Source organism: Heterocephalus glaber, unplaced genomic scaffold (genome assembly GCF_053883595.1).
Source record: "Heterocephalus glaber isolate CG9 unplaced genomic scaffold, H.glaber_assembly_v1.0 deba00001497, whole genome shotgun sequence".
Classification (NCBI taxonomy): Eukaryota; Metazoa; Chordata; class Mammalia; order Rodentia; family Bathyergidae; genus Heterocephalus; species Heterocephalus glaber.
In genome coordinates, this window is record NW_028258320.1 from 9,783,435 (window position 1) to 9,796,577 (window position 13,143).

At 57.6% G+C, this 13,143-nt stretch overlaps 1 protein-coding gene across 7 annotated transcripts in view; it reads right to left on the minus strand.

Moving 5' to 3' along the window:
- The window catches only part of Zmiz1 (zinc finger MIZ-type containing 1), a 191,988-nt gene that overhangs the window by 108,181 nt on the left and 70,664 nt on the right, over positions 1 to 13,143 (minus strand). For all 7 annotated transcript variants that reach the window (XM_004846386.4, XM_004846387.4, XM_004846383.4 and 4 more), the window contains one exon: positions 12,313 to 12,389. The gene's annotated coding sequence lies outside the window, so the exon portion shown is untranslated. The remainder of the gene's footprint in view (positions 1 to 12,312; positions 12,390 to 13,143) is intronic.

The window sequence follows — 13,143 nt, forward strand, 5'->3', positions numbered from 1 at the left end:
GCTTCCCGAGCTGGAAGCCAGCTTTCCAAGGCCACTGGGCATCCAGCCCTCTGCTGGCCTCCAACAGGAGACATCATGTTTTCAACTTACAGGTCCTCACTAGGCGCTGGGCTCCACGGACCTAACTGTGTGCCATTCCAGGCCCTGCTGCAGCTGGGAATCCATGAGGGATTTGCTCCCTTGAAGCTCGAGGAGGCCCAGATGCCACGCAGTTTACATGGATCTGTTATCACTTCATACACTCGAGACCAACTCCCCAAATTCCACGCCCTGGCCTCCCCCTTACTGAACACATGGAGAAACTGAGGCCTACAGACAGAAAGGCTTCCTAAGGACACCAGAGTAATAGCAAAGACAGAATGACCACAGCTTAGATTGGCAGATCTTCAGACCGGGCCCCTGGCAAACGGAGACGATCCCACACCCCACTGAAGACAGCGATGGCAGCTGACACTACTGCACGCTTCCCACAGACCAGGCACCAGGACATCATGGAAGTCACAGGACCCTCGCATCACCCAGGGGAGCAAACAGGCCCAGAGGAGTAAGAACCCTCTCTAAGGCAGCGCGGCTGGAGCCAGTCTCACAAAGCTGCCTGGGCGGCCCCATCCGACTTGCCTATTCTGCTTTGGCTCTGCTGCTGCTGTTTGAGGCCACCCTTCCCCAGGCTTCACTATCAAGCTGGTCCTGCCAGCCCTGCCCATGCCCAGGTGCTTCTGGGAAATTCCCAGTGAACTGAGACGCTCATGGCAGAGACGTTGATGCAGCCAGTGTGCACAGAATGCGTGGGCTACGCTCATGGGCAGGAGGCTCTGCCCTGCACACAGAAGGGTCTCGGCCAACTCCCATGCCCTGGGCCACAGGGTCCCCAGAGGGACAATCCAGGAGGGGACCAGGTAAGCTGTCAGGAAGGCCTCCCATGTCTCTTTTGCCTGCTAGACTGCCAGCTTTGTGACTCACAGACCCAGGCTTTTGCTCACTGAAGTATCTGGTACACAGATACTTGCTAAAGAAATAGCAACTGAATGACTGAAGGACAGAGGATGGGTTGCGAGTTCTACTCACAGTGGGTTCAGAGGCCTGGGAACCCTTCGCACTAGCCACGCACTCAAGGAGTTTCTAGAGAGAGGAGTCTTGTCACTGGCCTGGGCTCCTGGGCCTGTGCAGTGGGTCTCATCCCACTATACCACTGCAGCTTCCAGCCCTGCCTGCCTGCATGGTGCACATGGTGAACCTATGCCTCCCTTTCTGGGGGTCCCTGAAAGGGTACATTTTCAGGGAACAGAATCCCTTTCTTGTTTGCTTTCATCATGAACTGTCCTTGCCCTGTTCCTTCCCATCTGGGGCATTCCTACTCCTGAGTGGGAGCTACTTTCCAGGCTGGGTGATGGCCAGGCTCCCAGGGCTCCCAAGAGTTTTAAGGCCCATGCCAGGAGGGCTGCTGCAGACACACACAGTGCTTCTGGGAAATTCCCAGTAAACAGAATGCCCGTGGCAGAGGTGTTCATGCAGCCGGTGTGGACAGAATGTGTGGGTTCCCAGCCTGTGGGAGTGGGGAGGACCCTGAGGGCAGCCCAGAGGGCCACAGACGTGTGTGTACATGTGTGCAAGGGGGTGCAGAATGGGGCAGGACACTCACAGAGTGCACGCATGCATGCACACTTGAGAGAGACAAAAGGAAAGAGAGAAAAAAAAAGTAAGAAAGAGGTGCCGACTGGAAAGTCCTGGGGCAGACCTGCTCCAAGGTAGAGGCAGAGACAGGCCAGGGACAGAGACCACCCTCGGAAGGGCATTCATTTAAGATGGAAGGGGACAGAGGGGGCAGGCGGGACAGACCAAAGACAGCACAGTAGAGGGTGGGTAGAGATCGAAAGATGGGCACCCAGCCCCAGCAGGCTCTCCAGTTGCTTTGGGTCACGAGTTAGGTGAGACTGCTGTCACCCGGGTCTCCCTCCATGTTTGGGTACTGTGTGACCTCAATGTCTAGGGACAAGAGGACTCCCTTGCATCTGGCGCTGCACACTGTCCTAGGTGATGACTCTGAGCCTCTTTTCAAAGCCCTGCGCAGCTCTGAGCCTCAGTGTCCTCCCTTCTGCAGTTTCCTGCAGCAGAGGTGGGACTGATGCATCCTCCGACGCCACAGCCCCAACCATCCTGTGTCTCCAAGGGTTTACAGACATCTGTGTGAGCTGCTCGGCTGTGGATGCCCCTTCCCATATTACCCAATTTCTGAATAGATACTCTGAATACCTCAAGGCCTGCCCACACTGGGCTTGGATTTTAAAGGCCAGACTTGGACCAGGACAGCTCAGCTACAAAAGGGATCACCAACATGAACACCCTTCCTGCCAGCATCCATCCAGCTGCTTGGGTCTGGGATCTGACACCTTGGGTTACAAGGAAAGCCCAGGGAGAAACGGTGCCCAGGGTCCCCTTACAGATCCCAACCTTTGCTGGCTCCCCACTGCCTATCAAAACACAGGCGTGGTCCCTGGCGGGGCTGTCCCTTGCCACTCCTCCTACACTCCCTTCTACAGGCCAGAACTGGTGCCCAGGGATTGTGGTACCTGTGTCTTCACTCCTGTTGTCCTTTTCAGATCCTCCCAGCCAGCACTGTGTGTCCTGGGTAGCCTTGAGGCTGACCCAGCTGTCTGGGCAGGTGGGTCCCCAAGACCAACGACTCTCCCTGTGGAAGGCTCTGGGCTGGCTGCCCCAGTAATCCCCACAGAATCTGGGGAGCACGCGTACTGTGCACCCAGCCCTCTAGGCACCCAGAAAGAGCCTCTGGAAGGTCCGGGTCCTGATGATTACAGCCCAAGTCTGCAGGAAAGAGAATTCTGATGTGGCCTCTAAGCAGCCTCCTGTGATCTTCCTGCATGGCAGGGACGCAGGCCCCATGGAGCTCAGGCAGGTGCCCTGTGCTGCGGGCTGGCTGAGGGCTTGACCTTGAAAGTCAGATGTAGCCAGGCTCAAATTCTAGCCCCAGTTCCCAGTAGCTGTGTGGCCATAGCCATTTTACTTAATTTCTCTGCTGTTCAGTTTTCTCATTTTTAAAACAGGGCTAGGGATTTAGCTCAGTGGTGTCACCACCTGTCTCGCAAGCACAGGGTTCTGAGTTTGATCCCCGGCACTGAAAAATAAAATATAAAAAAGACTTCTACGAAGACTAAATTAGATGATGCATATGAAGTAACTGGAGTAAATGGTAATGAACACAGCTACCACTAAGACTCCCCAAACACACGATGCACTCGAAAATGAAGTCACAGACACACAGGGCAGCACAACACAGTGACTGACAGCAAGGGCTCGGCCTTTGATCCTGGCTGGTGGCCCTGGGCAAGTCACTTGCTCTCTCTGTTTGTAAAATTCTTCCTTCCCGAGAACCTCTGCCCCACCCCAAAGGCATCAGGTTGTCCTGGCACCTAGGTCACCAGGCTGCCTTCTGGCCCCTGGGTCCTGACCTGCTCCCACACCCAAGCCACTAGCGACTTCCTGCTGAGGAGCTCCCCAGCCCAGAGGTCTCTCACAGGCCCAGGCAGGGAGCCTGGGGTCTTGGGTCAGTTTATTCTTGGAGTAAAGCGTGCGGATTTGGAAAAATCCTATTGTCCTGAGATTAACCACTTTTAATTCCAGCCAAAACCTGCTCTGACTCACTACCTCCTCCCTGGCTGGCCTCGTGCTCATTACCATCTGAACACCTGAATTATCGCACTGCCCAGCACCAAAGCCCAGCAGATAATTTACTTCTGTTACAAAAGGCCCACGGGGGAGGGACCCATTCTCTAACGGCTGGCGGTCAGCTTTCTGACAGGTGGGTCAGGCACAGGCAGGGTCTGTGTGAAAATCGATAACAAGAGACTTCAAATGAGGTTTTGGAGCGTGTGTGTCCTCCTCCTCCTCCTTTGTGCCCAAAGAGATGCTCCCGGGGCCCTTGTGCAGGCAATGAGGATGGAGGAGGTGACACCCAAGTGAGGTGCGTTGAGGTCAGAGTCAGAGGAGGCACACTGCTACCCTGAGACCCAGCTGTTCTCCTGATTCCCTCTGCCTCAGTTTCCTCATCTACAGAATGGAAATTATGGGCCCTACCTCCAAGGGCACAGTTGTCATGGAGAGGGAGGATGCCAGTGTCATTATTAATACTAATAATATCCTAATCATTACCATCTCCAGGTCCTGCAGCCCAGCTGGGCTCTGTCCTTCAGTGACAGATGTGGTCCTCCTGTCTTAGGGGCTCGGGGATAAGTGGCATCTCTGGACACATGCCCAGTGCTGGGTACAAATGAGCCCCACAGAGACAACCACCACTCTGCAGTTGAGCCCAGCACCCTGGCCCACTTTATCTCTGCTCTACCAGGTGCCACCGGGCCTGCAAGAGGGCAAGGCAGTGGCTCAGAAGGATGGCCAGCACCTTTGGGTTCCAGTGAATGAGGCCAGCTGCCCTTGCCTCTGTCTCCTGTCCCCAAATCCTTGTGAGCTGTCTTCTTGTCCCATCTGCTTCCCAGTCTGGGTTTTCAGTCACTCCACAGACACATGAGTGTCCCCTTCAGCCAGTCAGCGTTTATTGGGCACCTATGACATGCTGCTCCCTGTCACAACACTTAGCGCAGCTACTGAACAGGTATCGATGATGCCTGGTTTGAGCCTGTGGCTGCCTAACAACACTCACAGTCTGCTCAGCAGCTCTCCCTGTTGCTACCTGCCCAGGAGAGGGCAGCTGTGTGCTCTGCTCACAGTGCTCTTGTACAGATGCCAGCCCCTGCCCCTCCTCTAGCCCCACCCGACATCCCTGAGTATCTGAGTGTCAATGGTTGCAATCTTTCTCCTCCAGGAAGTCTTCCCTGCACGCCACTCCCGAGGCCCCCTCCTCTCTGGATCTCACCACATACCGTTTCTGCATGTGCCCGCACCATGACCTGCACTGTGAGCTCCCTGAGGGCTCTCCCAAGAGCCAAACACAGCCCCACACAAACAGTAGGTACATACTACACACTGCTGCCTTAGCAACTGCAGATGGGTGCAGCAAGCAGGGGCTGCCCTGCACAAAGGCTGAGAGATGGCTCTGTAGTGCACTCTCGGATGGGGCCACTGCGGTGGTCCTGCACCCTCAGCTGGTTGTACAAGCAGGATGCCAGCGATGAGGAGAGCTCCAGCCCCTCATCTGAGCAGCAGCACCACCCAGACCCTGAGCCCTGACATCATCCAGGTAGAGGGGTGAGTGCCCGGCACTGAACAATTCCTTCTCTGACCCTTGCCAGGGCCCAGCTGCCTCAAACAAGTCTCACTGGGACAGATCCAGCTCTGTCACCTCCTTTACTAACCCTCCTGGGGCACCGCAGAGTGGAAATCAGGCAGGGGAATCTGGGCAGTGTCCCACCTCTGGAGTGCACATGATATTCCTGGACACTTTCCATGCGCAGGCACCCGGGGCCAAGAGCGGACTGTGGATTTGGGCTGATGGTACGGGTCAAAGAAAGGACCAGTGCTGGGGAGCAGGCAGGCCCTGAGTCTGGTGCTGAGGTGGCCCTGTCTTTTCCCGGGGGCTGCAAAGGATGGTTTAGGCCAAAGTCTGGTGGGCTGCTGTCCCGGGTGGACCTCCCTGGGAGCTGAATGATGTGGAACAGCCCAGAGACCAGACTGGAAGCTCAGGAGCACACAGTGCTCCCCACAGCCTCCCTGGGTGGCCTGGCAAGGCACAGTCCACGTTAGACCTCAGTTTCCCCACCTGTAACAAGAAAGGGCTCTGACACTGATACAGTCCCAAGACCCCTGAGGAACCAGACAGCCCCATCCACTCCTGCCCCCTTCCGTCTCCCTTGGGCTCAGGGGAGAAGCTCAGCTGAGCCTGCAGGAAAGATCCAGGATCCAAGTGGACACCACAGACTCCTGTGGAGCCAGAGGGTTCCTGGAAGACCAAGGCAATGGCCACTACATGGTACATCGTGCTAAGAAGACAGCTATGTCGCTCGGGCTCCGGAGCTGATAGGAGGCTGCTAGGCCAAATGTTCTGCGGCCAAAGGGAATGGGGCTAAAATGACAGCCTGGAAGGGGGACATCGGGAAATGTCCATTAGACTATCATGAGGCTGTAAGAGCAGGATCACAGGGACTCTTGGTTTATTCCCGCAAGGGCTGAGCCACACAGAGGCACTGGCTTTGTCTCTGCTCCTACAGTGAGGACACATCACTCCCGGGTCCCGCCTGGAGGCTGGCTGCACTTTGCAGGCTCTGGTGCATTGCAGACTGGTCTGGTCACAGGTGTTATCTGGGGAACCTGTGAACATTTCAGACTCCTGGGTCCATCTCCAGACCTACAGACTCAGCAGAGATCCTGGCAACCTGCATTTAAACCAGCACCCAGGTGGCCTGTGCACATGGGCAGGCTGGCCAAGTACTTCCTCCACCCGGAAGTATCATTCCCCAAACTCTCACTCACAGGCTCAAGCAAGGACTAGAGGCCAGTGTCCTGCAGGAAGGCAGAGACTAGAACCCAGAGCTGTCTGGAACCATGTGCCACACTGCATCCTTCACACCCTCAATTTATGGCCAAATGGTGGCTGGTGAGTTCTCCAGCAAAGGTGTCCAAGGAGCCACTGGAGGAGCCACCAGCAGGCATAAGATGACCTCTATCACCTTTTCTGCAGCCGTGACTGAGGACGGGAGAAGGTTCCTCAAGGATACAAGGACATTCCCTGTGTTTTTTTCCACATACACAGAAAAATGTTCCAGACTGTGGATAGGTTCCAGCCCATCAAAGCCTTTCTGGCTCAATCCCTCGCCACCTGCAGCTGCCTGGCAGGAGAAGCGGGGAGCTGCAGGGTGCAGGAGGCAGTGACAATAGCAAGGGGGTGCCACGGGGAGCCTGGCTGGGAACGGGGTTGGGGAGAGCTCACAGAGCCATCCCGGGAGGGTGGTGTCTCAGGCTCAACTGGCACACTGACCAGAAGATGGCCAGACAGGTGGCTCAGGGGAGCATGCCACAGAGGTTATGAAGCAGAGCCCTCAGGCTCAGCAAGAGGCCCCTAAGTTGCCTGAGGGAAGTGGCAGAGGGTTCCAAGCAGGTGGGAGGCAAGATGTGCGGCTCCCCAGACTGGAGCCATGGAGGGTGAGGTGCACGAAACTGGAGGAAGATCTGAGAGGAGGGCTTCCCAAGGCTTGGAGTCCCCCAGTTCCCTGCTCTGTGTTAACCAGTCAGCTCTCCAGGGTTCTCGAAGGCTCTCGGGGGCACAGCTCACCCAGCAGTCAGGGTGGAGGACACCAGTGGAGACCACACTGATGTCACTACCTGGGGATGCGGCTCAGAGCCTGTCCTGAGCCTTTTTGGAGCTACAGTCCAGCAGGGCTTGCAAAGCAAGGCCAGGCCTGGGGTTGGAGGGGCCACAGAAGGGGACAGCAGTCTCCCTGGGCCGGGACAGGAAGCAAGGCCCTCATGGAGCAACTCTTGGCAGGCAGTGGCTGTCCGCATGGAAGGAGAATTGCCTGGGTCCTGACCCCTCCCTGACTCCCTGCCACACTGCCTGCACGGAGGCAAACAAGAGGAATGGACAGAAATGGAGCGAGCAGCCAAGTACAGCCCGGGGGGCTCCTGGGAACAAAGAGGCAAATCTGCTCAGGAGGGCGGAGGCTCTGGAGGGGCCAGGGAGACACCTCACCTCTAGAGAACACCCAGGCTGGCCAGAATGGGCAGCCCACCTCCAGGAAGGAATTCCTGTCTCCCCTTCCTGATCTTGAAGCCAGCGTCTTCCACACCCGGAAACCAGGTTCAATGGGACCACCCCTCTGGGCACCTCCACAACTCAGACTGAGTCCTGGCTGTCAAGGGAGGGTGTCCTGCTTTCCTGGGGTGGCTCTCACCCTCTGAGCCGCTGTCTCCATGAGTGCTCACTGTCTGGAAGCCAGGACTGGTCCCCATGGGACACTACCTGTGGTGGCTGTCTTGGTCTGAGGCTGTTTCCTGTGCTGCAGGCTAGGGGATCCTGGCCTCCAAGGACAGCATGTGCTCAGCAAGCTGTTCCCCACAGCACTGGCTTCCCCCGGCCTCAGTTTCCCCACCTGCAAAGTGAAGAAGCTGACCCCTCCGAGACTAGACCATCCACTACGTAGTTAGGAGCCACCGTGGGGCAGTGCGGCAACAGAAGATGTGAAGATTCAGTGTGCACGTCACACACGAGATGTAAAAACGGCGGTGTATCCAATAGATCATCATTCTGATGTATAATCAAGAAGAAGCAGCCACGGCCACCCGATCAGCATGGAGGGCAGAGAGAGGAGAATGCGGGAAGGAAGGGCCAGGTGTCTAGGGGAGGCTTCCAGGGAGCCGGGGCTCAGGGCCCTGGGGGTAGAGCTGTGCTGTTACAAGTAGGGATCGTGGCTTGGGGCAGGCGTCGGGACCATGGAGCACCTGGCGACAGGGGTGTTGATAGGGACATGAAGGCTCAAGGGGGAGAGAGGGTGGTGGAGCTGCAGCCCAGGGCACAGGCAGAGGCTGGCAAATGATGTGGCCAAGAAAGGGGTCCCTGGCTGGAAGACAGCGGCCTCTCAGGCCAGGCTGAGCTAGCCAGGCACATGGGAGGCACTGCGAGGACGACGCTGACCCCACCCCACGGAGGGGGATGGGATGGAGGGAGCTCCTGCGGGGGCATCCATGTCACTGAGACGCCCCAGGACCCCTTCTCCAGTGCACTCTCCCCTGGGGGGGCAGTGTTTATTTGTGAGCTCACCCACCCTCCCTGCAGGCTGCTGCTCCTGACACCTCACTTCTAATTATAGCAGGAATTTCATTACTGCTGGGGAAAATGCCAGATTTGCAGCAGCCCCCCACACAGGCCCCCGACTCTGGGCGGCTGGGCAGCCATGGGTGAGTGCCGAGCCTGCCACTGAGCTGGGAGTGCCATTTCCATCCTGAGGCGCCCAGGTCTCTGAGTGTAGCCTCTGAGCAGCTTACAGTGCAGGATGCTGCCTGGACACCTCCAGCGGGTGGCAGGGTGGGAGCCGGGTGGGTGTCTCTCTTCTACTCAGCCTGGAGATGACAGGAGGCGGTGACACAGAGCAGATACCCTGTGGGGTGGCCTGGCAGGAGGATCTGAAGGAGGTGTGGAGGTGCTGGGCTCAGGGGGACATCAGGGGAGGGTGACCACAGAGTGAGAGGGGATGCTGTGGGCCACAGAGAAACAAAGCTAGGGACAGGGAGAGGCAGAGAGATGGAGAACACTCCCCACCCCCGCAAGAGCCCAGAGACGCACACTCATGCACACGCACACACACTCATGCACACTCATGCAGAGGCCCGGGCAGACTTGGGACTCAGGAGTCCACAGCAGGACTGGCTGCTGGGAAGGGAAGGCCAGAGCTCTGCGGCCTGGATGTCCCAATGCTGCCCTTCAGTGGGTCCCTCATGCGCAGCGGGGCCACCCTGGCCAGTGTGAATGTGGGCTGGCATGAGGGTCTCAACAGAAAGCTTCCCATGGGGGTCTGGGCACACGTGGGTCTCCCTGCTCCTCGGCTGCTCATGCATGGGCACACAGCCTCCCCACTGCACCACAGCCCGCACAACCCACCCATGCCCCTGCTCCCCTTCCCAAACCCCAGCTCCTCCTTGGGCCCCTGAGGGGGCTGGGACACTGTGCTGGGCCTCTGGGGAGAGAACTGGGCCCACGGCAGGGCCAGAGGGGGGACACCCTTGGGGGCAGCGGGGGGCCTCACCCAGCCAGCTAGGCCCCCAACACTGCATCCCCGGGGCAGGGGCGGGGCTCGCTCCAGTGGGGCTCCCCTGGGCCTCAGGGAAGGGGCTTGGAGATGACAGGGTTCCCTCTGCTAGCCCAGCCTCCCCCTTGTCCATCTCAGCAAGTCTCTTTCTCTCTCTGACTCAGGGATGTTCCAGGGCCCTGGCCAGTCTGCTGCCCAAGTGACCTGGGCAGGGCTGGGGATTTAGCTCAGTGGCACTGTGCCTGCCTTGAAAGCGCAAGGTCCTGCGTTTGATCGCTGGTACCAAAAAAAAAAAAAAAAATGGCCAAGTGTCCTGGGCAAACCCAACTCCACCTCAAGCACATTTAGCAACAAGGAACTCATATCATCCAAGGAGCAGCTTTTAAAAACATAAACAATAATCAACTTCAACAGCTCGGTCTCGCGGAGAGCTGAATTTGAAAACACCAGGGGGACAGTGTGGTTGCCACCGTGGGCACAGAGCTCCCCTGGCCAAGGTCCCCCAGGCCAGGCTGTCTTTTCAGTGTCCCACTGCCCTGGCTGTCACTGAGCCATAGGCTGTACCATCTTCTCCAACAAGGACGGGTACCTGGGACACAGGAGAAGCAGTGGCTTCCCAGAGTCACACAGGGAGCCAAGGGTCAGGATCAGAGCCTCACACTGCGGCCCACGGTGACCATCTGCCAGGTCTGGGAGGAAGGGAGGCGTCCCCACTCTGCCATCCCCAGCCCAGCCGTTTCTAGGACATGGAGGTATTGATTACCACCTCTGCCTTGGAGCAGTTTTTTCTTCTTCCACCAAGGCTTTCTGTTCCTCACTTTTTTTTTTAAAAAAAGAATAAACTTGAAGCCGCTCTTATGATTAATTACCAGCTGCCTCATGCTCCTCCACTGGCAATTTCTGGAAAGGGAATGAATTACCTTGAAAAACATCCGAAAAGAGAACCCACCGTGAAGGAGAATTTCAAAGGTTACCTGACAGTTAACAGCGGGTTCCCCTAGCAGAATGGAATTGGAGAAGGCCCTCGGGGAAGGGCTCACTGCCAACCTTAGGGGGCACCCTCTGGGTCCAGGGAGCAGCAGGCTTAGGGGCTGAGCAAGTGACTGCCCTGTGGCCCCGACCCTCATCTCTGAGGCATTCTGGCTGCATAGTTTTGAAGACCTCAGTTCAAATCCCCACCCCTGCCACTTATAGCTTAATGGATTTCTTAGCCACATCAAGCCTCTAGAAAAAGCCCAGGCTGGCCTTGAACTCACTGCAATCCTCCTGCCTCAGCCTCCCAAGTGCTGGGATTACAGGTGTGTGGCCACCATGCACAGCAAGATGTTGTATGATTAAAAAAGTATTCCCAGAGCTGGGAGTAGTAGTCCATGCCGATAATTCCAGCGCTTGGGAGACAGACGGGAGAACAGCAAATTCAAAGCCAGCCTGGGCTACATAACAATACTAAGTCTCAAAAAAACCCCCGTAAAAATAAAACAAAGTATTCACGGTTTCTTGAGCACTGTCACTCACAATGGCCCATCTGCAACGGTGTCACAATTGTCCTCATTTTTGGATGACATCCTACAGCAAGGAAGGGACTGGCCCAAGGGACAAACACACAGGGAGCTGGGATTCTGGCGGCAGGAAGTAGACAGAGTCTGGCACCCAGGTTCCGGAGCGACAGCAGCTCAGTTCTGCCACCACCCTTGGGGACACTGGGCTGTCTAGAGTGTCTCGGCCACAGGTGAGGCCTCCGTGCTAAGATGGGGTGGGGGGTCCTTGCTCTCCTGCTGGCCCAGTGCCAAGGTGCCCTGGGACAAAGAGGCCTCGGCTGAGTGCCCATCTGTGTGAATCCTCTTCTGTGGGTTGAGGGCCACACAGGTTGCATCTGGCACATGACTAAGTGCGATCAACCCTCCAATGGCTCCCCGTGATGAAGACTGGTGTCCAGGCTAGAGGCCGCATGCGAGGCTCAGCCTCAGGACTTGCTGGCCCCCGCCAATCTCAGGAGCTCACGAAGGGTCTGGGTCCCCTGCTCAGGCCAGGGCCCACTTCTTGTCTCTCTGGGCAGTGGGTGCTCCAGGGAAAGGGGACGGTGTGGCCAGAGTCGGGGGGAACAGGAGGGCTGACACACTCTGAAGACTGCTGTGTTCCAGGTGGGCAGTTCCCTCAACACAGCAGCAGGGCAGGCACTGCACCCATCCCCACTGACAGACAGGTAAACTGAGGCCCAGAGCAATTGCACAACGTCACAGCAGACAAGCACCAGAGTCAGAATTTACCCCTGTAGTGCCACCTCGGCATCTGTGACCCACGGTGGCGACCGTACCACCCCGCTCTCTGCCTGGCTCAGTGTGGTGGCCCATGTACCCATGAACTCAGGGTGGCATGGGCAGGCCCCACCCTCTCCTGGGTATACTCCCAGCAGCTACACCAGAGACAGACCAGGGCACAGAGGCCCTGGGTGTTAGGAGGGCCCACTGGGACACAGCGACGTCCCTGTGAGGTGGCAGCACCCGACCCCACCCACGAGGGCCGAGACACCGGCTCAGCCACACCCTGTCCTCGAGTCAGGAGGCCAGCTATGCACGGCCCTGAGGTCGGGGTGACGATGTACACCTACCTCTGTGGTCTGTGTGTCACCAGTGTCCCTGGCGCCAGTCAGCAGCTCGAGGCCCTCACTCCAGCTCCATCCTCCTCCTACAAAGAGAGCAGGTGTCAAGACCAAGGGAGCCAGAGATGGCCATGCAGGCCTGGCCCCCAGCTGCGGTCAAGTCCCCAGCCACAGACTGTCCCTGAAGGGGCAGTCATGCATTCACTCAACACACACGTCATGAACCCCCAGTGCTGTGACTGGGGTCCTCAGCCTCATGGGGACCCAGGCAATGAGCAAAGAAATTTAAAGCATAAAATTTAAAGAATGCAAAATTAAAAGTGATGCGCAACAGAACGAATGGTGCAAGGGCTGCACCCCAGACAAGGTCACAGAGCGCTCTCTAGGGAAGTGGAGTTGAAGGCTGAGGCAGGGTGAGTCAAGCCAAGGTGCAGGGAACAGCATTCCAGGCAGAACAGGACAGGACAGAACAGACGAAGATTCTAAGGCAGGGGGAAGAAAGCCCGGCCCAGGGTAGGCCTTCAGAGTGGGATGGGGGGGGGGGTGTCTGTGGGGCCCAGTCGTGGAGGGAGGGGGGCAGCCAAGGTCTCATGTGACCCAAGTTCTGGTTTGGGGCAACCTGCATGGCTGCTGAGGGAGAAGGCTTGGGAGGGGAAGGAAGGCCAGAGACCAAGGGGGCTGCTCCAGGGGCCAGGAGGGACGGAGAAGCAGGAGGAATTGCTTCCATGGCGTGGGCCAAGACTTGAGGCTGCAGGGACCATGATGGGCCATTGCCCCCCCTGGCTTCTGTACCACCTGGGGCTGGGGGGCCACCTTACTGAGCAGCAGCCCAGGTGCCCA